The sequence below is a fragment of the Streptopelia decaocto genome (assembly GCF_964273445.1).
Source record: "Streptopelia decaocto genome assembly, chromosome: 2".
NCBI classification, from domain to species: Eukaryota; Metazoa; Chordata; class Aves; order Columbiformes; family Columbidae; genus Streptopelia; species Streptopelia decaocto.
The window spans coordinates 147,102,590-147,129,051 of record NC_138655.1 but is presented as its reverse complement, the minus strand read 5'-3'; the positions used below and the strand labels follow the sequence as shown (position 1 = coordinate 147,129,051).

General features: G+C 42.4%; 1 long non-coding RNA gene across 1 annotated transcript; it reads right to left on the bottom strand.

Moving 5' to 3' along the window:
* Nucleotides 1-1,759: 1,759 nt before the first annotated feature.
* On the bottom strand, nt 1,760-22,234 carry LOC309435509. The gene is made up of 3 exons (XR_014183174.1): nt 22,136-22,234; nt 4,673-4,805; nt 1,760-3,484 (listed from the first exon to the last, which is right to left on the bottom strand). It is a non-coding gene; the product is annotated as an uncharacterized lncRNA (long non-coding RNA).
* Nucleotides 22,235-26,462: the final 4,228 nt, after the last annotated feature.

Below are 26,462 nucleotides of genomic sequence, written 5' to 3'. Positions count from 1 at the left end.
TTAAATAATAATAGGTCCTTGTAATCCAAACCCTTGTGTCCCTACCACAAGCTAATGAAAATTTGTATGCGCCTCTTGCCACATTCAGGCAACAGAATTAATATTTCCACAACCGCTTTTCTCACTTTGTTTTTCCTTTATTTGCCTGAAATCACTGTATATCCCAGGAAACACAGTCTGCATGTGCTATTCACCACACTGAGTATCATCAAGAGTAGATAATATATAGCATAAAACAGGCAACATCCAAACTAGCACTGTCAAAGTTATGACATCAGATTCCCAAGGACAGGATTGGAAAATCAGCCTACAAACCTCAAGCAGTAGTTGGCATAACTGAACAGAAACCTGCCTTGAGAAAAAACAAGGCACATCAGTGGTGTGCTCACTACATCTCAAAATCTGTAATTATAACGAGCTTAAGACCAATGAACACTGTTCTCTGTGTGCATCGGATACTCAGATCTCACATCCTCTGTGCACAGAACCCTGTGGGATCTCTTCCAGGCTGGAAAGAAATAAGATTTTCCTCCGTTCAACGAAAAAACAGTTCTGTTTCTTTTCAACTTTGGGAACACGACCCCAGGGAGATCCAGTCCCATGGTGCCTGTTAATTGCACTCTCAGGGACTCTTAACCAGAGGGCCTCATCTGTTGGTGCTGTGGCCCAAGGCTTCCCAGCCAGCCCTGCCAACAGGCTGCCAAGCTGCCAGGTGAACAGCCTGCCAGAAAGCAAGAAAGCCTCCCCATCAGCCGCTTTCTCAGTCTTTCTACCTTTATATATTACTGTGCTGGTTTTGCTGGGATCTAGTTAATTTTCTTCATAGTATTTAGAAACTTTTCTTTTTAGTATCTAGCATGGTCTTTTGTTTTGGAATTAGTATGAGAATAACGTGATAACACACTGAACTTCCTATGGGAAGGAGTCCCTGTCCCTGGGACAGAGTTGATTTTTAATTTCCAGTAGCTAGGCTGTGTTTTGAAGTGGATGTGAAAACAATGTGAGAACTCACTGATGTTTTAGCTGTTGCCAAGGAGACCAAGGACTTTTTCAACTTTCCAGCTGCAGGTGCACAGAGAAGCTGGGAGGGAACATAACAGAACAGCACCTAGATTGACATCCAGGCTGACCAATGAGATATTCCTTACCATTAACATCATGCTCTGTGTCTAGCTCCATGTCCATCTTTTCCAGCTCTGCCTTTTGCCGGTTTGCCTTTTACCTTTTTGCTCTCTTTCTGGGATTGCATGTTTGAGACTGGAGCACTTTTCTTCCAGAGCTGGCTGTTCGGCCCCATCATGTTTGAGCTCAAACTACAGATCTGTGCTCTTCTGCGACCAGCTGTACTGGGTTGGTGTTTGTGAGCAATTGCATTGTGCATAATTTATTTTATAAATATCTGTATTTTTTTTTCCTCTTCCTTTGCTGTCTTATTAAACTGTTCTCTCAGCCCATGAGTTTATCCTTCCCTGTCAATTCTCTCACCCATCCCATTTCGGGGTAGGGAGGGGTTTCTTAGTGGGCATCTATGTGGTCCCCGTTACCAGCTTGGGTTAAACTACAGCAATTACTTTTCTTGCTGCAGGAGGCCCAGAATCAGAAACCAAGAGCCCACATGAAGCTTGATCACACAGCAAGTGTGTTGCTATAATGACTGGAGAGGAGCAGCCTGAAAACCTGAGAACAGCAAACAAAATTACCCTTTCTGTTTTTAAGAAGTCATGCAATTTTTTCAGCCTGATTCATGATTTTCTTGTGAGAGGCTGAATTATTTGGGAAGAAGACAGTCATACTGTCTAGCACTGGGCAGCCAATAGCTGTGCTTTGAAACACCCTTGGAGAGACCGCTCTTCTTTGACTGTATAGGGAAATTTGGCCGCTTAAATTGGCCTGAATCATCCTGCAGTTAAACGTCTGCAATGGGGATTGCAAAAATGAGTGTGGTGTTGGAATATTTGTCTCTGAAAAAGTTGGAATGAGTACAGATCTGAGGAGCCTCTCTGCTTTAATAAATTTACCAATTTTCAGAGCACTGCTATAAATAAAGTCTATCGGTGAAGAGGCAGTGGGCATCAGCTAAAGCCATTTTGCCAACAGTTAACAGGTATATGCCCAAATGAAGTATAACCTCCTGGCAAAGCATTTTTATGTATACATGAAAGAATCAGTGTTCTGGCATACCTCATATAAAAATGTCTCCAAAATCAAAACCCCATCTACCATTGTCAGGTACAATGTGTCAAGCTTAAAGCTTGAAGATGGATAGAGATGTCCCATGAGCCAGCTTTGGGATTTGGTTGTGTCTTTTGCCAAAAGCCTGTTGCCTGAGATCTTAACTAAGTGTTTTCAGAAAAAAAGTTTGAAAATGGCTTGAATTCTCAAATCTGACACGCTCAAATTCAGAAGGTAAAACAAATCATGACAGTTAAGTGAGATGGCAAGTTTTGAGGCAAGATGTGAGACCACTTTTGTGACTGACTTTTTATATCTCCATTTTATGTGTGAGGTGCAAAGACACGTAATTACTTGCAGGGAAGCTATGTGGCAGAGCTGCGAGTTGTACCCAGGCTTTTCCAGACCCAAACTGGACCCTTCTCCACTTTTGTCTGACACATGGGAGCCGTTTTTTTTTCAGGAGTTGGTTACTTTCAACAAATTACTTGGTGGGAAGGAGGGAAGGCTGTGGGTTTGCGGGCTGGGGGTCAGCCCATCATAAAGATACATATGTGCAGCTAGAGAACAACAATAGATACCCAGCTTTGAATTCTCCCCAGAGGAAGTGACTCTAAAGACTTTGTCAGAAGTTGTTATCTCTTGACAGCTGAAAGTTCCAAGCAAGAAGATACAAGAAAGAGAAGGAGACATATAGTGCAGCTGGTTCCAGTCCCGCAGAGTAGCTTCCATGGGAGACTGAGAAGGTTTTTTGCTTCCAGGGAAGAGTTGATAAAATCAACATCAGACATTTGAAAATTTTAAGATCCACCACAGAGGGAAAATATCTGTTTTTTTTTTTTATGTTCTTCTTTACTCTGATTTATGATGAGTTACCACAACAAATCCTGACCATTGAAAGGCTATTTACTTTTCATGCAAGACGAACTCTTTACGATAATGCAGTGCTTTTTTAAAGCCAACTTCAGCCAGCAGCCTGAAGGAGGGCACCAATGTGAAACAAATTAATTCTCTACCCATAAGATTCAATAAATTCTTTTTTTTTCGAATCTCCCAGGTAAGTACAGAATGGGTTTTCTGTACAACTGAGAGGTGGTCATTCAGCCCTTCTTTTCCTGCCTCAACAATTATTATTTGTTTTTTAGTGAAAAACAGCAAGGTAAATAAGAGCACTGTCATAATCAAAGAGAAGAGCTGGAAATCTGAAAGTTGGTCTGCAAATCCAAAACACCAGCCATGATTCATGTTCCACTGATGTGGCACACACTGGAAATGGGGATGAGCACCAGCTTCTGGCACGCAGCGGTCTGGTCTGGAGGGAGAGAAGAAATGTTGCAGATGAGTAAACTCCATGAAAGTACCCATGCTGAAAATGAAGAGAAGAGCTGCATGCATAAGAGTGTACAAGCTGTCTTTATGCTTAGGAGCATTTCTATTGTAGAAAAAAATGCAAAAGCACTGTTTACAGTGAAGCATCTTGGTTTAGTTGGGCTGTGTTACCAACAGGTGGCTGGTTAACACCGTTGGGCTCCGGTCCATTAGAGCTACTGCACGTGCACAAACTGGCTTTGGGCACAAGAGAGCTGAAGCACAGAGGACTCCCTAATCTTTTTTATCCTGTGTTTCTTGCAGGATATTGAACACATGCTATACCCCATCTTGTAGGTATGTCTAGGCATGTCTATAAGGATTGCAATTCTCATCCTTATCCACCTCCAGAGGCTAACTGAGGGTCAGAACCTTTACTTCTAGGATAAGCTGGATGGAAATGTTTTTATTTAAAATTGAAAAGTTTTTTATAGAAAGTAGCTTTATTCTTTGTGGGGAATTTCTGAGAAATTCTTCCTTTCCACAGAAAATTTATGTGGGAATTTTTTTAATAAAAAACAAATATTTGAAAACTCTCCCTTTCCCTAACAGAATACTTCATCTCCCAATGCCTCCCTGCAATGGGGACCTCCAGCTGGACTTCATTCCTCACAATGAGTGGTGCAGAGGTTTCCCCGCGATGCAGGACCTTCTCTTCTAAAGGAATATTTTGCACACCTCTTGTGTCCCTTTTTTCAAACAAGCTCTGGTCCAAAGTCACAGACACTGGAACCAAGTGGAACCACACAGGCAGACTGCAGGCTTTGAATCAAACACACAAAAAACAGCTCACTCATTTTCCCTGGCTCTCTGACTCGCCTCTGCAGTTTCTTTTCCAAAACAGAAGGCAGAAATCCCGCAGTGTGTAGCTGTTATTCGCCTTTTCCTTTCCCCTCTTCTCTGCTGAGGTCAGGAAATAAAGCAGCCCAAAGGAGTTCTTGTTCCACACGTACTGATGCAGCACCACATCACCAGAGGCAGGGTTATGCTCTGTGGCTCCTGCACGGTTGCTTTCTCTCAATGCTTGAGCAGGACCCATCACAGCAGTCACTGCCGAGGCTCTAAAACAGATACCAGCGCCAAAAATCACATCACCAGCAACTCAACAACATCACTTATTCAACTTCTTTACCTGTTCCAGCATCAGGAAGGATCCTCGTAGGATACATCCCATGCAGCTCTGTATCACAGATGCATTTTTCTTGTGCTGATTTTCTGTGTCCTCTTCAGGCAGTTTGAAAGATGCTGTTGCTGACAATGCTGCTCTAAGGCATCCAGAATTTGTGAATTAGTAAGAATACAAGAAATGAATGTCTATTTTTTGAAGCTCAACAGATCTTGCATTCAAGGACACAGAAAAGACTTCTCTGTAGGAAAAAAAAAAAAAATAAATAAAAGAGGAGATTTAAAAAAACATAAAGGTTAATAGTAAGAGCTGAATATTATTTCCATGAGCTGCTTCATACCAGGACTAAATCTGTCTGCTTTAAACAAAAAGAGATAAGCAAGCATGCCCTTATTTATTGCTGCTGCATTGCTGGGGTGGGAGGCAAAGGTGGGTTTAGCAGGGATTAGCCCTCAGCTGCCTGCACTCAGGCAGCCACTGCTGCTGGGTGTCAGAGCTGCTGCTGGGGCTGGACGGCCACAGTACCTGTCGCAGAGAGCAGGCGGGAGGCACCTCTCCGTCACCCACCGCAGCGCTCTGTCCTCTTCACTGTCAGACATGGCCTTTCTTACTCTGTGCTTACCATTAGTCTCTCAGGGAACTTTGACAGGGCCCAGGCTTACTCCAAAAGAGATAAAAGTGAAAAGGTCACACCTCTGGGTCAGAGGCTAAAAGGCAGATAAAACACCCTGCCCGGAGCAGCAAAATCCGAGGGAAATCAAACCAGCTCCCAAGAAAGGGTAGCTTGTAGGCTGAACTCCAGTGGGAGGATGCAATTGCCCTTCTTTTAGTAACTACCCCCCCCCCCCTTTTTTTTCCAACATGGGTTAAAAAAATATATTTAAGCACAAACCAAAATAAACTCAAATGAAAAACCCAGTCTGTCTCCTCTCCAATGGCTGATTTAATGGAGACTTTTGCTCTGCAGGGTCATCATTTCATCTCTTACTGAGGGAAGAGGAAAAAATATTTTTAAGTACAGGAAAGACAAAATTTGGTATTAAATGTCTTCCTTTAACCAAACAGGGGCACAGCTATTCTTCTGACTTTAAAAGGACTTGGAATAATAAATTAGAAAATGTCAGTTTTCAGTTAGGCGGCTTAGTGAAGAGGATAGTGGCAAGTTGTGGGAGGGAAGAATAAACCATGCAAAGCAAAAACACAGATAATACAAAACATATGCAAATGAGGATCTAAGGAAGCTCTTCAGTGTATTTAGCAAGAAACTACTGACATTTCTATAAGCAGAAAAGGAAACTTTGAGGCATTCCAGCCAGAGTGAGCCAGATCCACACACATGTGGACTTTCACATATTGAGCCACAGGCTCAGAGAGAAATTTTGTTCAGATCTCAGTTTGGATCTGAACAAAATAAAACAAATATTCAGGTCATTTCTCCCAGAGGAATCAGAAGAAACGTGTCTGAGGTTTTTGTGTTCGTGTGTGAAGCGAGATCCTGCAGCAGCTCTGCAGAGATGAGTGTGCACAGAACCCACACATCTGCATTTGCACAGGTAGCTCCAATTGCTCTAGCATTAACAGATAAAACTTTTGCAGTTCCACTTCTTTTATTTCATATTTCTGAAGTGTGCTTCTACAAACACAGAATTTAGAGATCATTGTATGAGAGTTCAATGTTTTCTTGTGTTTACTGCGTGCCTAGTTTTACATAACCCACAATCTCTCCCTCTTCAGCGTTATGCCCGTGGATCCAGTTTGCTCTTCCAATAAAAACTGTGAAGGTTTTGACTTCACTTGATTTCCAGCAGTTCTCCCCACCTTCTGTTTTTTTCGTTCAGCAGAGTTTTAAACCCTCAAACTTCTCTGTATAAGACCAACAGAAGGAAAGAATGAGGAAATTCAGTTTTCAGTTTAACCAGGACAACTGCTGAGCCATTAGAAACTCATGAGGGTTTATGAGGCTCCAGAGAACTAGAGAAAGGTTGACATGCTATCTTATGCAGAAATAGAAAATCTGGGGAACAACCAACCAATTTAAACTCAGCAAGATATTTGAACACTGTGTTAAGCAACTGTCCCATAGCAAATAGGAATAATAGATAAAAAGAACTGGTTAACTTGGATTTGTGAAGAATGTCAAGCCACAGTCTCCTCCACTGAGAGAGAAAATGTTTTACTGTCTGGAAAAGGATCCATGGGTTGCATTTTTAGCTTAATAATGTGTTTTCTGACATTTCCCTTGCTAAGGACATAAGTTTTAAGCAAAAGTTCTCCAGAATGGGTGGCCAATTGGCTGAAAGACACGGTCAAGTAATAAAATTCAGGACATCAGTATCTGAATAGGAAGACACACATACCAAAGCACTGCAGCTGTCTCACAGGCTTTCATGTACCCGTTCTTTCTTCTAACCTGACTGTGATATTCACAGCAATGGTTTAAGAAAAAAAATTAATAAAACCACATTAGCCATCTCTGCTACCTCCAGGTTTAAAGTTTGAGGTGATGAATCGCGCTTTTGGCTTTAAAGGTATTTCCGATGCATCTTGCGTTGGGTTTCAGAGCAGCTTCCAGCTGGGCATTTCACAACACACAGGGAGCCCTTGGGGGAGATACTGCCAGGCTGCAGAGAACACAGCATGTTTCTCTGAGCTCCTGTGACAGAGTAACTTGTTCTAGGTTATGAGGAAGATGGTAAGAGAGTAGGATGTAAATCTAAGTCTCCCAGATCACAGGCTATCCCCTAGTCATGGAACCTGGATGGAAAACATATATAATTTCAGATATTTAAAAAAAAAAAAAAAAAAAGAAAAGCAGAGGTGCTTGTTGAAATATACTTTGCTGCAAACTTCATTGTTTTATTTTGTAAGAGAAATTTTATTTTCCAGGTGTTGAAACAGTCAATCATGCTTTTAACATATCTAGGATTAGCTAATGTGTAGATAAATAGAGTCAAAACCTGGATATGAGTTTTGTCTCACAATGATCAAAATCAGATTCACAAGAACTCCTAATCTGGTGGCTGATAACATGTTGTGTAAATCATGACATTGAACAATAAGTCCTCTGGGATCCATTTTCAGCATACGGCTGATCATTAAACCTCTTTTAGGTCTTTTAAGGTTATTCTGAATTTAAATCAATACTTAGCTCTGCTGCTGCCCTTCATTGAATGCATCCAAAGGACACAACCCTTTTCTCAAACAAGGGAAATTCTCACTCTGTTTTTAACTAAAAACTCTTCATTCCAATTTTTGGAATATTGGACTGTTCCAGGAAATCTCCTGAAATGAGTTCAGCAAACAGTTGCTCAACCCCTCTTTCCCACCCCTTTAATCTTGGGTGCTGACCTGGCGGTTCATTCCGTGTTTGCAGTGGTGAGCTTTGCAAACCGAGTTTCCATGGCAGCCCTAATCCGTGAATAGGGCTGGCTCCATCGGTGGTCACTTAGGACAGGCTTTGTTCTCCCCGTGTCCTGTCGCTGGCAGAATCAGAAGACAGAAAACAAGCCCCTTTGGTAAACATGACCTAATGAGATCCCCAGCTCTGTGATGGGGGCCTAGAAAGGGAACGTGTGGGGACACCCGCCTCTTCTGGGATTTTCCACTGAGGTCTCCCAATAGTTTCCTGCCAGTTTTTATAGACTGCTTTATTTAAACTGCGCTTCTAGTCAGTCTTTCATTCTTCTTTTCTTTTTCGGATACAGACATAACTGAATCAGCATGGCAAAACCATGTTCTGGCTTAGTGAGAGCTCTCCTTTCTGCAGTTTCCAGGTTGTCCTCTCCCCACCAGCCTGGCTGAACCCCTCCATGACCACAGGACACCCACAGCATCGAGCAAGTTTCCTCCAGTGACCAAGGGGTCCCTGTGGGACTCCTGCAGTGCCAAGAGTGGGGTCTGTTCTTTCAGCCTCCTTCAGGTGTTAAACAACAGCATACAGATCCCCTGCTACAAACCCATCCCCAGCCGCTGCTAGAAGCTGCCTAGAGGGCTTCTGCAAATGGATTGAGCAAAAATTAAATTACACAAATTCCCCAAATAGTACATAACTTCTTTCATTTTATGCTGAACAATCACAGTCAATTCATCTGGGCTTTAAAATGATTGCTTGCAAAACCATCTCAGAGAATGACAGTGAAACATTTCCAGGAGATCAGGCGTTTCTAGCTGCTAAGACATTAGGAAAAAATTGTACCATGTAAAAATATGCCTGAAATACACTAAAGGAGACAAGCTGTGCATTTTGAATATATATTCAGTGCATTCTTCAAAGTATAGCTTCTACTCAGTTCTTCCAAGCTTTTTTCCATTGCTCTGGGGCGTTAAAGTCTTGCTATCCATCTTCTTTTAACTCACTACATGAGGCACAACACCAAAGGTAAACGTGCTGGGCACCATGTACACGCATCTGGCCTTTATGCACCGTCAGTCACTTCTGCACTGTTGGATGGGGCTCAGCCTGTTATTTAAGGTCTCATTTCAACTGTTTCCCCTAACATAACGCAGAACAGTCTTCACAGAAATGGTGATTGTTATCTCCACATACTGCAAATCCATTTTGGAAAATACAGAGGGCTGAATCCTATAGTCCTTATTTTGAGAAAGCTCCCTCCGCCTCCACCTAGTTGATGTTTTACCCACAATTAGCAGCTACAGTCAATGTATTTATAGGAATTCCTCTGAAATCGAAAACACAGGCAGACTAATGGGATATAAGAGAAAGGAAGTGACTTTGGCCATAGCATGCTTCCACCCCCTGCAGCCGAGGTGGGACAGCTAAAGGACCCCTGGCCCAACGCCCTGTCAATTACCTTAATCCCAACCCGAAGAGGAATGATACTAAACACTCTACAAAAATGCTTCCAAACCTTGCCATGGGAAAAAGGAAAAGCATTAACCCTCCCTTCCCAGGCACAGCTTTAGTAATGGATACATTGCCTTTTACATGGAGAAACACACGAACATAGAAGACAGACCCTCCAGTGAAAAACTTGCACAATCTCTCGGAATGAGCAGAATTAATCGTAGGGAACAATTACAGTTCTAAACAAGAATATTTATGACATTACATAAACACCATTAAAACAAACTGAAAGGCAATAATTTTCAGAAAGAGGAAAGGAGGAAGTGAGGCAGGGGGGATGAAAACCAATCAAACTTTATAGCTGAAAAGATAAAAGTTTCCATGTGCCAATCATCTTGGAAGCTGTTGCTTCAGCCATCACTTTTGCCTTGTTTACTTCCCTTAATAAAACAGGGAAAGAATTTTGTTTATAAAGTTGGCCAATATTTGGAGTTTAAAGCATTTTTCTTAAAAAGGATCTTTCAAAAGAAAGCAGAAATGTGGAAAAATTATTTCCAAAATGTTTTAACTTTTCAAGAAAAAAAAGAAGTTTCAAGTCATTATTATCCCAGAAACCCTCTTTTCTTTCTCCCTCAATTTTTTCCCTTTTTCCCAAGGCAGGGAAGGATGAAGGGAAGGGGGAGTTTTCCTCCCTTATTACCAAATGAAAAAATTAACACAGTTGTATTTTTAAATTTAAAAAAAAAAAATTGATAGAGTTGCAAAGAAAAGCATTTGAGGATTTTCTTTTGTGATATACTTGTAGCATTTTTCCAGCCAATTCTGATTATTAGAGCTGGAGCAAAAGTTTGCTATGCCTTTCACAGTCCAGATTTTACTCTGAAAAACTGGAGGTCAAATTTGCCCTGCGTAGTGACAGCTGGAGCTGAGTCTGCGGGGCCACTATTGGCCCCCTGGAGACTGACAGCTTGAGTGCCCAGCGGGAACCTGGGGCACCTTTGCCAACCCAGAAATGGCCTGGCAGTCCCTCCTTAGGGGAGATGCTGTTGCATTCACTTGGGTTTGGGTTTAGACACATCACTGGTAGAAGCAGTGCATACATGTTCCACGGGCATGTGGAAATAGTTTAGAATTACTCTGTGAAAAGTAACATTTTTGGTCAAAATGCTGTTTCCTTTTTCTATTCAGACTGGTGCATATTCCAGCATCAAGAAAAGGATATGAAACAACAGCACCTGGAGCCAGAAAACACATTTATCGCCTTTAAAATTCTCTCTTTCAAGATCTGGCTTCTGGGAAGTGTAGTTCAACCTTCTCCTGTACAAACTACTAGCTTGAAAATGGGTTTGGGGCTTTCATGACCCCATCAGGGAGCTGAGGCACTCGGAAGGCCAGATGGGTGGCTACCACGAGGAGATGTCTGCAGATATTTCATGGCCTGGAGTTCAACGTCAAGCAGCTGTTAGATCCAAACCTGCATTTCAAAGCTGGGTGCACCTTTGCAGGGGCAGCAGAAATTTTTGGAAATGGAGTACCAGGGCTTAATAGCAGTACCTCCCTCTGGACGGGCATAAAAACGCTCTCAGCTGGCCGCAAGCTGCAGGATCAATATCAAGTCCATGATTTGTACACAAATACTACAATCTAATTGATACATGTGGGCAACAGATATGCTTTTGCAAATCAGCTGTGATTACCAGGATCCCTCACAGGACTCAATAAACAATGTCTGGCTTCGGGGCCACAGAACACACACACGGCTACACAAACCTCCCAAACAATTTTCCACTCTGCCACCCAGGCTCCATCAGCCAAAAACTTGTAAAAGAGCATGTGACAATACAAACGGCTTGCATTCAGCTGAAAGCCCAAAGTACGAAACTCATCTAGCCCAGCGCATTCTGCGTCCAATTCCCCATCTGCCGTAGGAAAACTTTTCACTTTCCAGGTTTATTCTTCAGTACCCTTAGAAACAAGAAGAGATCTGCTTTTCCCCCTTAGCCAGGCACACTCCCTCCTCCCCTCCATCTCAGCGCTTGGGTCTCTTGGCCAAGCGTGGCTGGTCAAATGGGAAATCGCATGTTGCCCCTTCCTTCTCCGTTTCCCCTGGTGCCAGGCACTTCCCCGCTACCCTGATTTACTCATTGAGGTGTCGGGGAGAGTTTGCTCCACTAACTTCAGGAGTCAGGCAGCATTTCCTGAACCAGAATAATGGTTTAAGTAAGGTCCTTCCACTGACCTCCCCATGACACCGTGCTCATGAATAACCAGGTCTGTCGCTGCCCCTCATGCTTAATTTTCTCTGAGGAAATCTTCTGTTAAGGGGCAACAGTTTTCCATTTCAGTGTACAGCACTACCCAGCTGCTTGTTATTTCACTTGGCTGAGCCTGACAAGCTAATGGTATGTTTGATTTGCACTACCAGTTCCTGCTAGAGACATCATAACTTTTATTACAGACGTGGTTCTTGTTAGAGACTCAGTTGTCCACAGAAGAAAAAAAATGCACATTTATTTCAGTCAACTTATTGGTTAACTCATTATTTGCAAGTGCAGTGCTGGCGTTTAGCACACAATCTGCTGCATTTCTTTTTAGTGTATTTCAGTTGTTTGTATGGCAAACAGATAAATCATTCTAACTTTTCTTTTGATATGCATTCCCTTTACTGTCCTAAATCCTTTGAGGATGATCACATTTCTGATTGCTGGAACACTTGCTGTAAACTTTCTTAGACACCGTGCAGCTAAACTCAGACCAGCAGTTGCCACAGAGAAAGAAAATTAGTACAGAGAGAGTATAAGCAACAACACATTTAATTGGACATAGCTCAACATAAATTTTCTGCCTTGTTTTTTCTGCTCAGTGTTGATAAAAATATCAGAGTGTCTAAGGAACTTACACATCTGCATTATTCTTACACTGCTAAAATCACTGCATGTGCCACATAAAACTGATGTGCTACACTTTGCAAGAATAGAAATGCAAACCAAAACGACTAAACTGCCACAGTCCTGCTTGTTTGCAAAACAGAGAATGGATATTTTAATGAGGAGGCCACCTGGTTTATGAAATCTGTTTCTTTATAACATTCTACAGTTCTTTCCTCCTTTCTGCATAGGAAACCCACTCAAGACAGGGCAGCACCCTACAAATCTTACACCACGCTGATCCTGAGCACCCCAATACACATGTCTGTGTATCCCATGCTGAGCAACCTAGATGGTAGGATCCCAGACCTAAGATTGCTCATGAAAATTTTGGCTGCACTTCCCCTCCATCTCAGTTTAGTTCCCAGTAAAAAGGGGATGGTATTTGCACACACCACCACACTGCCTTGTGTAAAATATGCTTGCTTGAAACACAACATATACAAGCAAAAAATAAGCAGGATCATATTGTTGGCTTTTCCTAAGAAACTGGAGTAGTTTTGTTACATATGAGTCTGCCAGTGCAAGATATCCATTTGCAGTACTATCAGAAACTGTTAGCTTCTCATGCAGAATATTCTCTAATAAAGGCCCTTTAAAGCTTCTGAACTCTTGATCCTTAAAACAGCCAGTCTGGGGAGCGTTTCTTCCAGTCTTTGAAGTTGTAGCACTCATAAAGCTGATCAGCACTGTTTGTGGGTTTGTTTTCTTTCCATATCTCTCCTTTTCCTTTAAGACCAGACAGAAGATGACATTATTAACAAGCTGCTCACAAGCACCTAGTAGTTTAGGGGCTGGCTTTTTATTTCTGCTTTCAAGCAGAGATGAAAGATTGTAAAAACCTCTCTTTTTTTTTTTTTTTCTTTTTCCCTAGGGAATTACAGCTTACAAAAGTTCTTATAACTTTTTCTTTACTACTCAGGGAGGATATTTACTGGGTCACTTTCTTCCTGCAGCAGGCCTCAGTGTTAATAAATGGTGTCTGTGAGTTACTTTATGCTCTTCATACTTTATTTTGATCTAGCTGTGTGTTTAAGGAGCTAAAGAGAGTGTATCTTGATGAACTACTTACACCATGGCTTTGCTCTAGGCTAAAATGCAGAGAGGGTTTCTTCTGAGGGTTTTTTTTTTTAAGTTTTGTAGGCACATTGAAATCTGAAAAATGAGGCGAGCTGCCAAGGTTGCTCTGCAAGTCTGTTAGCTTCTGCTCACTCAGCATTAACATCTGTCTTCACTAAAGTGTTACTGGACCCCTGCTACACTACATGGAGCAAGCTCCAGAGGCACTTTTGGAAAGCAGAGCTCAGGGAGGGGGGAGACCCACGTCCCCCAGGCCCCCAAATAGTAGCACTTTTGCAGTCAAATTAAGACACAGCTTTACTCCCGAAGGCTCTGCCCCAGATCTGCATGCCAGTGAGTCTTCATCTCAAAGACAGCTACAGGGGAGAGATTAAGAGGTTGTGCCAAGAGGAAACTGGATTCTCTCACTCTGCCTTGTGTCCCATTCAGAAGGTGACATAAAATACAGCAAAGATTTTTCTTCTCTCTTTCTAAACAAGAAACCAGATAAGTTTAGTATACAACTCAAACTCGAAGTGCAATATCCTTGTATACCAGTTAACCCTAAGCCCTCAACTGAGGCACACAGTCATTACAACATCAAATTCTGCACTAACACACCCAAAGCAAAGTGGTACCGCATGCCTCCCTGGTGAGGTTGCACAATATCTTTGTATCTAATTAACACCTATGTGTCCATCCTACAAAGAAACCAATTCTGGGTACATGTAAAGTACATGAGTCTCTCCCAGACCCTTTCAGGTTCTATCTAGGGGGAAAAAGAATTCACATAAGCCCCCCATCATGCCTGGTTTGATGTGTTGAATGAGACTTGAATTCACTCACTGAGGTTGTGCTTGTAGGTAATACCCAGCAAGGCAGTAAATTCAGGATCACGTCCTAGAGGTGAGAGCAGCATCCTCCTCTGCAATATATGCAAAGCCAAACAAGCTGCCAGCATGCGGTGAACAGCATCGTGCCTCGGAAGCCACATCTTCAGCATATGCATCCTCCCATTTTATGAAGTAAGGTCCAGCTTTCCATGAGCTGACAAATTTCCAGGTTTTCCTTTGTGTACTGTGTGCTTACATGCCCACCGTACAGTCAGCAGTGCCTGGATTTGTGGATTTATTGGCTGTGACCAGACACAGGCTAAGTAAGTAAACAGATTAATATGTATTAACATACTGCATTCGTTCAAAGTTCAGAACTTGTGCACACATGTGAAGGTGGTGTTTATCCATGGTTCTTACCAAGGGAGCTGATTAAAAACAGGATCATGCAAAGTAAGCAATGCTGTAAAAAGAGAGCATTAAAACATTTTTTAACTGAAATATCCGGAATAAGGGTTACCTGATTTAATGGTTCATCAAACTATGACTCTCATATAATCTTCAGGGGTTTGGTGGTTTTATGTTGTAACTTGTAGCTGATGCTGCAAGAAGTGAGAGTTCTTATGAAACTATTTCTGTATTGTTACCCATAAAAACTATTCCTAACAGAAGTTGTAATACCTTGTCTACAAAAGATGAAGGCAGAGAATGGACAATCATTCATTGGTCACATCCTAATGAAAAAGAGGTCTCAAAACAGAGGCAGAGAGAGTTATTATAGCTTTTCTTTATGTTTTGGCTTGCAGTCTTGAAACCTTTGGATATTTTCTATCTAAACATGGTGGGACAGTATGTTAACTAAACTCCCATTTTATAATAGCAATAAAAAGCTCCAGGTGTGTGTTAACACTGCCGGAGCTGCGGGTGTTAAGTGCAGCAGTACGAGCTGCCATCTCACCCCCATCCCAGCAAGGCTGAGCAAATCCCTCAGCCGGGCTCCCCATGGGGAACCTACACTCACAGCCCCATTCGCAAAGCAACACCGGGATGCATTGCCAAGGCTAAAGAGGAGGAGGTTGTAGCGTTTGTCCCAGATAAACTTCATGCTTTATTACATAATTTTTTAATCCAAAACCTAGGATGAATCAGGAATGTAAGATTTTTTTTACAGGAGAGGATATCCTGGGAGATTCCCATGGCAGTGGGTGCCTGGCCCTCAGCTCTCAATCCAGGCAAGAGGTGCCTTGCAGCCTCTCAGCATGAGCCACCACTGAAACCCTGCTGCTGAGGGAGAAACATCAGTCTTCACCAGGAAAGTGATAAAAAGGAATCCCAGCAGATGCTCAGCTGCTTTCCCATGGAGAGGTGAAAGATGGATGATCTGAATGATCTGAAGTGCCACCAGCCCAAGTGCTCTGAGATGCAATGAGCAATTTTTTCACTTCAGATCTAAAAAAAACCACCACCAACAACAACAAAAAAAACCTCCAGCCACTTGTTTTAGTGCCTAAACAGCAGCTCAGCTCACTTGAAAATTTAGTGTTTAAACTGGTACTAAGTGTGCTATAGGACACTTACTTTTCAGGACCTTTGATTAGGCTGTCCCTGTCCCCATCAAGCAGCTTCTCAACTGCAGAGTCTCTTGCTAAATGAAAATCCTCACTGTTGACACAGGCATTACAAGCAAAGCATTTGCAGACCTTTTGCTGCTTATCTTCTCAGCCCAGACAAAACTTTGCATCTCTTTTATGGGACTGAGGCCTGAATTTTTAAGACAGATTAATGATGTAAGACGTTCATGATCAGGTCTTCTAAAGAGGCTGGCTGTCAGAGAGCAGGAACATACTGTCATCTATTTGTCTCGGCCTGGATCTGACTTGACCATAGCCTTTCCAGACCCTATGTGAGTACTGTTACAACCTAGAGGTTAATCAGTGTCTTTCTCACAGTCCCCCAAAGTATCTATTGCTATGACACAGAAACAAGTCAAGAGAGAGATGGAGGAAAATTCATCTCAGATTGTCTCAAACACTTCTCTGGCATATGCAAGGATCTGAAACCAGGTGTGAATTTAAAAGCTGGTGTCCCTTTCCCAGTACAAGTGAATCCAGTACAGAGTGGCAGGCAGGCAGCCCAGTTGTGGAAGCCATGCCCTGTGCTGCTTGCCATGCAAAGTCTGAGGCACCAAGCGTGCTCCGAGCCTGCCAACTGGATCACACCTCACAGGCAGGGTAAGGCAGTGACCAGGTGGGCAAAGGTTTATCTGGACCTCCCTGCAGCCTAACGATGTCTGGGTCAGGGTGGAGTGCTCATGGAAATGGAGATGCTGTAGGGGCTTTAGGCATCAACAGGATTCGACAAAGCTGAAAGTGGGTTTTCTAGGATCTTACAGTTGAGTTCAAGCACTTGAGGTAGAACTCTGCTGTTCGTGGTATATCTAGCCTTTACCAAGCCCAAATCTTAGAACAGTGAAAATGCAGGTTAAACACATCTTCTGACTGAAGTATCATCTGGAATTATCATGCAGAGTTTTGTTGTGACTCCATAAATAGCCTGTGACACCACTAGCACTGCTTGTCTGTCTTTTCCAATTAAGCACTTAAGAGTTTCCCAAGGTAAATATTAATACTTCAGAAAGGAAATACTAACATGCACAAAATCCTTTCCAACCTTTCTGCTTAAATAGCTATCATTTTTTAGTGAGGTCACAGCATCCAGTTTTCTGTAATAAAAAATAAGCAGGATAAGTAGTTTTACTCCTGTCAAAACTTGAATGCAATTTTATGTTTTTCTTTGACTTACCCTATAAATATTTTTACTACAACATTCAAAGTTTATGAGATCTCTAAGACTTGTAAAGAAGTTGAGTAACTGGAAACCAAAGGCTAATACCTACCACAGGGACTTGGGGGTTTTTCTTAAGCAAGCCATTTATTAATATTAACAAAGGGTATTTTACTGATGATATGTTTACAAAACTGAATATTATTTTACCTTTCCATTCCAGTATAAACAAATGAATGTGGAGGGACAAACAAAGACCAGCACCACAATGCCTGACGGTGTTGTTTGAGTGATCTTTTCTCAAGTAACAATTTTCTGACATTATCCCTTGAGCTGAGCTTCTGCAGTTGAATCACTGCTGAGCCGAAGTGCAGCTTGGGAGCTGCAAATTGCAACCTCCCTGAACCAGAGGAAGGAACAGAGTTAGCCATTTGTTGTGGATGCCTTTGACAAGCTGTGTCCTTTTTCCTGTTCATGAGTCACTCATCAGGAGACTTTATCTTTTCTAATGCATTTACTACCTATAATTATAGTTGCAAAAGTTATCCACCCGTGTAAGAAAATGTTTCCGTGCCCGAACATGACCAGGACGAGCTCTGTCACAGGCCAAGAGGTAGGATCTGCCTGTATCCACCGTGGCCACAGAAGAACAAGCAGGTTTCAGCTCATCTGCTGGCACAGTTGAGGAGACCTCTGTGTCACTGCGTATTTGCTAGTCACAATTTTATTTCTACTCCCAAACCATGATTTACTGACTGAAGATTAACTATTCCAAAAAGTTTGCGCAAGCAGGCAACCCAACCTTTTGTGCAAATGTTTGTGGAGAGCCATTAAACGAAACAGTTGGGCCCAACTGAGGAAGTCAAAATATTCACAGACATTGGCTAAATCCAGAAGAGCAGAGCCTGCCACCTTTGGCCATCCTCCCTCTGGCTGCCCTATCTCCTGACCACCTTCAAAGCCTTGGGAAGCCCTCCACACAATGGCAATCCTGAGGAGAGCTGCTTGCCCAGAACCACAGCTGCTCCAGACTCTGTTTCTAATCCTTCTTTCTTTACAGATTGAGGAATTAAACCTTAATAGGGATTAAACCTTTTCCAGTTGTAAAACTCAGCACTGGATTCATCAAACAGTTGTAGCTTCCTACCTACCTATGTAGCTCCTGGGTAGATGGCGAGCTAAATATGATAAAACAGCTAAAAGAGAGGACAAGGTTCTTAACTAACCAATAAACAGAAAAAAATCCAAGCTACATCCCTTGACATATATATATATTAAGTCGGTTCCCTATGCAGGTGTGTGCATTTGGGTTTTCTTATCATCCTCTGTTACGCATCTTCTCAGCTGGTCGATTACTTCATCTGTACACAAGACATACATTGGAGAGCTCCACTTGCATGCACTCTTGCCTGTTCAGTTTAGACTGTTTGTGCCTGAATAATGTGCATAGGTATTGCCTGACCTGTGTCACCTCTTGGTAGAACGTCCTAAGTATTTTGTGTAGATTCGTGCTGGCCCTTTAATGGACTGCTACAGTTATCCAACTTAATCTGAAATCCAGCTGCTTATCAGTTACTACCTAAGGTCCCTGCTACCTCAGTTGCACAGCAACCATAGCATAGGTAGCACTGCATTTGTTTACAGGTGCTATATGGCAAAAAAGTAGAATTGGAAGGGATTACAAGAGGTTGTGTAATCTGACAAATTGTGCAGTGCCTGGATCAAGTAAAAAGAGAGCTTCTATGGCTGATATGGATCAAATCTTATAAAACTGCCCAGCGTTGGGATTTTGTCACTCTGACCAAGTGTTTTGCCACCCAGATTATAGGAGAAAGATTCCGATTGTTCAGCTCTTCATTGCTAAAGCTTGTTGAGCCTTTTGCTTAAGGATAATGTGAATCCAAGGCCTGCCCTTTCAACCTTGGCAGCCTAGGTATGAAGCAAAAAGTGTGTCCCAATGAAAGAGAAATGAAAGAGAAATGAATGAAAGAGAAAATGAAAACTGTATTTTAATAGACAAAAATTATGTTATTTCAATATACACTGGATCTGTTTCACCATCAGTCAGTGCGAAAAGACAGCTAGAACCACTCCAAAATGGGCTTTGTCACCAAGGAACGTGTTTGTTGGACTCAGCCTTCGTGCCATGCTCTGATCTGCTCAGCACAAATGCCAGGCCTGTGATAAGGGTAATGATTAATATGAGCACAGTGATGCCTGCACGTTTGTGGCTGTGCAGGCGGGTGGATTTTGGCAGCAGTTTCCTGGAGATTTTGATTACATGGCAAACTGAGGAGCCAGAGGAGAAAAGCGAGCAGACTTTGATTTGGAGAGGTATTGCTCTGCACAGCTTCCCATCCTAAGTCTCTAACAAAGACAAGATCCTGAGCTCTCTGGGTGTGCCAGTCTCTCTCCAGTGGATGTATAGGAATAGTTTAGACCAACTGCTTTGAAAACAGATGAAGTCAGACAAAATTAAGCCAGCCATTGATAAAATGCCAATTTTCTTCCTTCCTTTTGAGATGACAGCTCCCTTTCTGAGTTTTCCTTCAGGACAGGGGGATGCTTTGAAAACACTTCCCACCTTGTATGATCCTTGACATGGGGACATGGCACTTTGTTGTAAGGTGGCAGCATTCAGCCAGCAAGCAATTGCCCTCACCACATTCCCAGCTGTCCTCTTGCTCTCGCAGTGTCAGCCCAGTGCAGATCTTTGGACTCCAAAAGGCAATGAGAAGGTGAGAGGAGTAGCAATGTTGCTACAGAGCTGGGTGGTGTGAGCTGGGGCTCAAAATGTAGCCCCTAGTGAGTAATTTTGCCCTTCATGACCCTTGTCAAACTATCATTGCTATCATTGCATTACGCTTTCATTTGGTACCTTCAAATCAGCACAAAAACACACTATAAAACTAATAGGATTCTGTGGCAATTGTTCTGCAACAATAAACATGCCTGACATGAAATGCATTGAACTTTCTGGTCTCTCCAGTACCCATTTGTTGGAGGGAATCATAATAGGGTGAGAGAGAGAAAGAACGGGAAATAACTTTGGAAAGAAAATTATCAAGATTATCTGGGTGACCTATGATTATGGGATTTGATATCACAAGGAACTTAACATTATAAAGATTGTCCAGGCAGAAAAAGAAAAGCTCTCAGCTTTTTCCAAAATAAGCAAGCATTTCAGTGCACGTCTCCCTGTGCACTTGGATGGCAGTGTGGGGTGTATTTGTTACTGCTCCCGTTTGTAAGCTCCCTGGGGTTTGCATGCTGGTCCCCAGATCTCACATACTTCCTCACCACGTTCTTCTCCCTTGACTCACAGTCAGCAGTGCCCTCTCCTCTGACTGCCCAGAGGTGTGCACTAGCATTTTGGCGACTCTCCTGCAGACAGGACTGAACATGTCGGTGTTGGAAGAGGGCAACTAACTCCAAGTTCTCCAGAGGTGTCCATGTAAGGTTACCGTGTTGGCTGTGAATTGACTATTTTTGCTGGTTTTGCAAAGCAACATTCCCTGGCTGCCTGCCACCATTTAAACAGAGATGACATCTGGTCAAGATGACCAAAAAGCAGCGGAGGGCACCCAGGTACAAAGAGAAGCTGACAGGTATGAAGCAATGTGGTGAGGCAAGAGTGGGAGACCTGCCAAAAGAAAAATAACAATGTGCCCATAAATGGAAAAAAAAAACGTATTCCCTGCAAAATGGAGCTACTCGTGGTCAGGAAGGTTTGTTGACTGCAAAGTAGGTCCATACCTCACTAGAAGAAGCACCTTGTCCCTTCCAACCCAAACTATACTATGATTCAATGTACACACCATCTTCAGTTTATCCAATGTAGTGCTACTGGTTAGACTGGCTGTCAGGAGCTCTCTGTCCTTTGTACAGGGTCACTGGGTTTGTCCTGAACCTACTGACTTTCCTCTCTTTAGAGTGTGTTTTTAGAAGTCAGAAACATGTCTGGTTTTCCCTGCATTTTAAATCTAAAAAGACTCAGATGATTTGCCTCAAACATTCCAAAAGAAAAAATAAATCTCCTGTGGATTCACATTACTTATGAAGTGTTTCAAGCCTAACATAGATTTGGGGTTTTATGTTCAGTGGCAAAGTTAGAAAGTATTTCAGTTCAACTTTAGAATACAGAGCTCCCTATAACCTCAACCCCAAACTCCACAACTCCAGGTTTAGTTTCTTATGGACTTTATCCACAGCATGAGCTAAAGACCTAGCTGCTGCCTAAGTACTATGTTAGGTAGCCAACTCCAAAATTTAGACGCTCAAAGCACCACAGAAGTGTTCAAGAGTAAAGTGCTCTGGATGCATAGATAGAAATTTTCTGGATGTGCATGTCTGAACATCCCAGTTTCTGCTTCTCAGATTGTGCCCTTCATATACAGCAGAGGACCTAACCTTGCCCTGAAATAGGCTTTGGATGCCATGTTCCCTTCCCCTGTCACCCAAGAACCTTACCTGCCATTCTCAAGAATCAAATACTGTCTTCATCTATTTAGTCTAAATCAGCTATCCATCAGAGAACTCTATCCAGGAAAAGTTTCTGAACATTTTCCCAGAAAGCATCTGAAATGGGTTCAGGTCCCTTCAGGTTGGTTTGGGGTTTGAGCCAAGGCACCTGACACAGCTGACGAGCGCTGACACAACTGCACAACCAGCACTGAGGAGGCAGCAAGGAAATGGGAGGTAATGGTGGAGAGGAAGATGAGAAAGCAATACTCCCTCAGCTTCTTGTAACATTTCTCTTCGTTCCCACTGGCCTTTCTGTATCACTGTGCCACATTCTGAGACATCTTACATTACAGATGTTGTAACTTAAGGAGGAAGAAATAACCTGGATCCACCTGGAAGAGGATCTTCAGTCTGGAGGAGAGGAAGCGAAAACAGAGATTCCTTTGTACTCCAGTAAAAAGGTGTTCAAGCTCAGTGAGGGATTAAAGAAAAAGAAATTCACGTAGACATCTTTACTATTTTGAAAATCCGTGGCTTCAGATTTCACACCTTCACCTGCATTATAAAGGCTTGTAAGGAAGAGAGTAATTCAACTTACATTTGAGTTGGCAAGCCAGAGAGGTCAGCTGTGCTCTATTTCTTCACTTTGAACCTTGATGCTGAAGCAGATAGTACATCTCCTGAGGGTCCCAGTCCCGTACCACTACCTTTGCAGGGAAAGCTTTGTACTAGTGCTGCCTCCTGTGAGTCCTTAGTGAGCTGAGCAGGTTGAGGCTGCACTTACTAAGGCATAACTGAGACCAGGCAGAGGGTTCCTTGTAACACATGCTCCATAAAAGCTGCTGCAAAGCCCTGGGGTACAAGCAGCTTTCCTGTCACAGCCCTTTCCCCTGCCCATCAGTTCACTTTAACTCTCCTGAAGCAAAAGTTTCTTCTTAGTGCTCTGAACATGGAGCTACCAGTTAGCCTGAGAACTGTAAATCCTTAATGTATTACTATTCAATAGGAAAAGAACATCAAATACACTATTTGAAGGGGGAGCTAGGAGGGAAGAAAAGCCAGTCAGTCTAACTAACATGCATGAAGGTGAACCCAATTCATTTTGACAGTTATCTGAACTCAGAAGTTTGTACAGCATAACTGTAAATAATATGCCAATAGAATGATTAAAGGAGAAGTATCAGGTCATGTCTGTCCAACCTGATTTTTTTATTTTAAATAAACATTGTCTAAAATTTCAAAAGTATTTACATATCTCATTTGACAACTGGGTAGGTCATAGAGTTATTGGTGAACTTAAGCAAGTGAAAGTGAAGGTATTGGCACCTGCTTTTAAGAGCTAGAGATACATGATTGGACTCCTTCTATTTGAGCAGTCATTTACCATTGTGCCATTTCTTCCTTTAGCACTTCACGAACATTATTTCTTGTTGAGAAGAAGATTTTCTTGCACAACAATCATTTTATTCTTCAGGGTTATTTTCAGGTTGGCCAGTCCTTTGAAAGAAATTTTAAAGTTTTGGAGCTTTTCAATTAATAATTCATACTTTCCCTTAATAAATTACATATTCAAGGTTAAATAAGATCTTTTATTGTGAGACCATTGCATAGCTTTAATATTTGTCAGCAGATCAAATAAACCTTCATGAATTAAGAAAGCAGCTCTGACAATGCCAGCTTGCACTGTCTTAAATCCTAGCTTAGAGTGAACTAGCATTTCTGAAAAATATGTTCTATTGAGCACCAACAGAAAGGTTTTGTCGCACTACACTATGGAGCATAGATAAAAGCACCTAGTAAACTGGTGCTACTTCGAATTCTTCACCCCTACAGAAAAAGTTTTTCTTCTGTAAGTGGCCTCTTGTGCTGTCACTGAGCACCACTGGAAATAGCCTGGGTCTGTCTTCTTTATTCTCTCCCATCAGGTATTTATATGCATGAATAAAATCACCTGGAGCCTTCTCTTTTCCAGGCTGAACAGTCACAGCACTTTCAGCCCCTCCTTATATGTTAGATGCTCCAGTTCCTTCATAATCTTTGTGGCCCCTCACTGGGTTTTCTCCACTATGTCCATATCTTTCTTGTACTGGGGAACCCAGAAATAGACATAGTACTCCTGGTGTGTCCCACTAGGGCTGGGGAGAGGGGAAGGATAAAATTCCCCACCTGCTCTTGATGTGCTTCCTAATGCAGCACAGAATATCATTAGCTGCCTTTGCTACAAGGGCAGTTTGGTGGTTCATGTTCAACTCGGTGTCCACCGTAACTCCCAGGGCCTCTTCTACTGAACTGTTTTCAGGCTGGTTGGCCACCATCCTGCCCTGGTACTTAGGGTTATTACTGCCCAGATAAAGGACTTGACACTTTCGTTTGTTAACCTTCATGAGGTTCATAGAAATATAGAATGGTTTGGGATGGAAAGGACCCTAAAGATCATCTAATTCCAACCACCCTCCCATAGACAGTGACACCTTTCACTAGATCGGGTTGCTCCAAGTCCCATCCAACCTGGCCCCAAGCACTTCCAGGGATGGGACATCCACAACTTCTCCAAGCAACATGTGCCTCACCACCCTCACAATAAATAATTTCTTCTTAGTGTATAGTCTAATTCGACCCTCTTTCACTTTAAAACCATCACTACAATCACTGATAAAGAGTTCCTCCCTGTCTTTCTTGTAGGTCCCCTTTAACTACTGGAAAGCTGCTATAAGGTCTTCCTGCAGCCTCCTCTCTCTTTTGTTCACATCAGGATTGACCATTCTTGACTTTGGTGGACATGATCATTGCAAATAAATCATCTCTCCTGGACTCCTCTTCCTTATTTGTGTGCATATACTTGGGGTGAGCTCCCCTCTGTCTTGTTTGTTGGCTTTGAGATCTCTCATCTGCTCTACCCCATGCCCTTTTCTTGCCATCCTGGTCTGCCACTTCACCATTTCTTTGTGAGTTGTCATCTCCCTTTTCTGTCATTCCTGGTTTGAACCTCTCCTCTCCAAGTTCGCCAGCATGCTGGCAAAGATGCTTTGCCCTGTTTGGTCTGGTGTATCTCATATCTTCATTGCAACCCCTGATTCACAGAAAGATCCATGGCTTTGAAAGCCAAATCCCTGTTGCCAAAACTGTCTGTGCAATTAAGTGTTGACCTGCAGGATCAGTCTAGGCCTCCTCAAGCCCTTTGCCCTCCCTGGCAGGATTAAGGAGAAATTCAGCTGGTCCCTGGACCCCTGGCCCTCGCCCCAGAGCCACATAGTCACTCTTGTTTTGCTCCGCATAAGCATTTAGTCCAAAACAAAAAGGTGAAACAAACGAGTCAATTTTCTAAAGTTGTTCATATTTCAAGGGAGGTGGGAGAGAGACAGGAAGGCGGCAGCATAGATTTCGTTTCCCTTCCTATACTCAAAGATTTGACATTTGCAGAATCTTTTATTAGGTTTGCAAATCTTCTCTCCTTGTAGCCCTCAAGGAAAAGGGAAAAAGAAATGTGAATCCACAATTTAAACAAAAAATATTCCCTGCCATTAGCATTGCTTTGATGATCCTTTGGTTTATTGTTGTGCATTAACTTGTGTATAGTCGCATAATTGCTACAACATTCATATAAATAATGCATTTGGAAGAGAAAGTAAACAGTTTGTCACAGTCTATTCTCCAGTGAATGTAGCGGGACCCTCTGGGTTGACTTTAGTGCTAAAGCTGCTTTTTTGCCTTGGGGTATCCAACGCCTGTTAACAAAGCTGAAGTAAACAGGGAATATAAAAGCACTTTCATTTTATCATGAGATAAATTTGATGGGTCAACCTCAAACCTCTCAGTGAATTTACTCCATGACAAAACTAATGTGCCTAGTCTTCGTTGTATTGCTACCTCAGGGGAGCTGGTGTGTATTAGCTATCACTAGCAGAAAAGACAAACACCATTTGTAGCCCCCATTCCCCAAGTCCTCTTGGGTTTTTCTTTTATGAAAGTTTCTGGTAAAAGCTTCTATAAAGTCACAGAACAGAGTCACTCTTGTCTGCCAGCTGTTTTTTTTGCACTACATGAAAATATTTCTCAAGTACAATCCTCTCTTCTCTTTCCCTTTTAAACACTTGTAGTTTAAAAAAGACAAACCCTTCAGTATTTAACACAGTTTCAGCTCCAAGCTGTTTTGAAAATTCCGGACATTTTTGAAAATTGCAACTTATAATGAGCTAATTTTACAGTTAGGAAAAGGTTGTGTCACTTTGAAAGAGACAGATACAGCTGGAATGGAGACAACCGAATTATGCACTGAAAGCACTGGAATTTTGACCACGTATTTGAGCCTGAATTTCACCAGGTTTTTATAAACAGGAATTTCAAAGACTTATCTTTGTGTGTCTGGTGTGTTCAGAGGGTGGATCCGTTTTGGTTAGTTTTAAGCATCTGTCCACAAAGACACACAGGAAGGAGGGTGTGTAAGAAGAGGGCAAGAGTACATGTCCACAGGTATGTGGGATCTTATATTGTTGAGTACACTTATAACCCTGCCAGTCCATTAGACACACAGGTAGGTTCTGTGGGTCTTCATACCAGCTCCCCAAGGAATGCCAAAGGAGGAAAACAGAGTTAGCACTGGTAGGATTCAGTGCTATCCTCACCCAGATATTCACCGACTAATTTAGTGACTTTTTATTGATAAACTAGACAAGTCTTCCCGAAGGAGAAGGATACTGCTGTAACCAGACAGAGCAGAGAACAAGGGAGTGCTGGGGAAGGGCAGCTGACATGCAGCAAGAGCTGGGTTGCCATATGCAGGGGCCTGGATTTTCTGCACACCTCTCCTACACCAGAAAGAGGAGAGCAGTGAAGCAGTTTGATGCTTCATTCAAGCATCTTCCTGGGCTGGGGCTATTCAAAAAGTCAGACTCAGCAGCAAGACTTTATCTGTCCCTGGTGAGTCT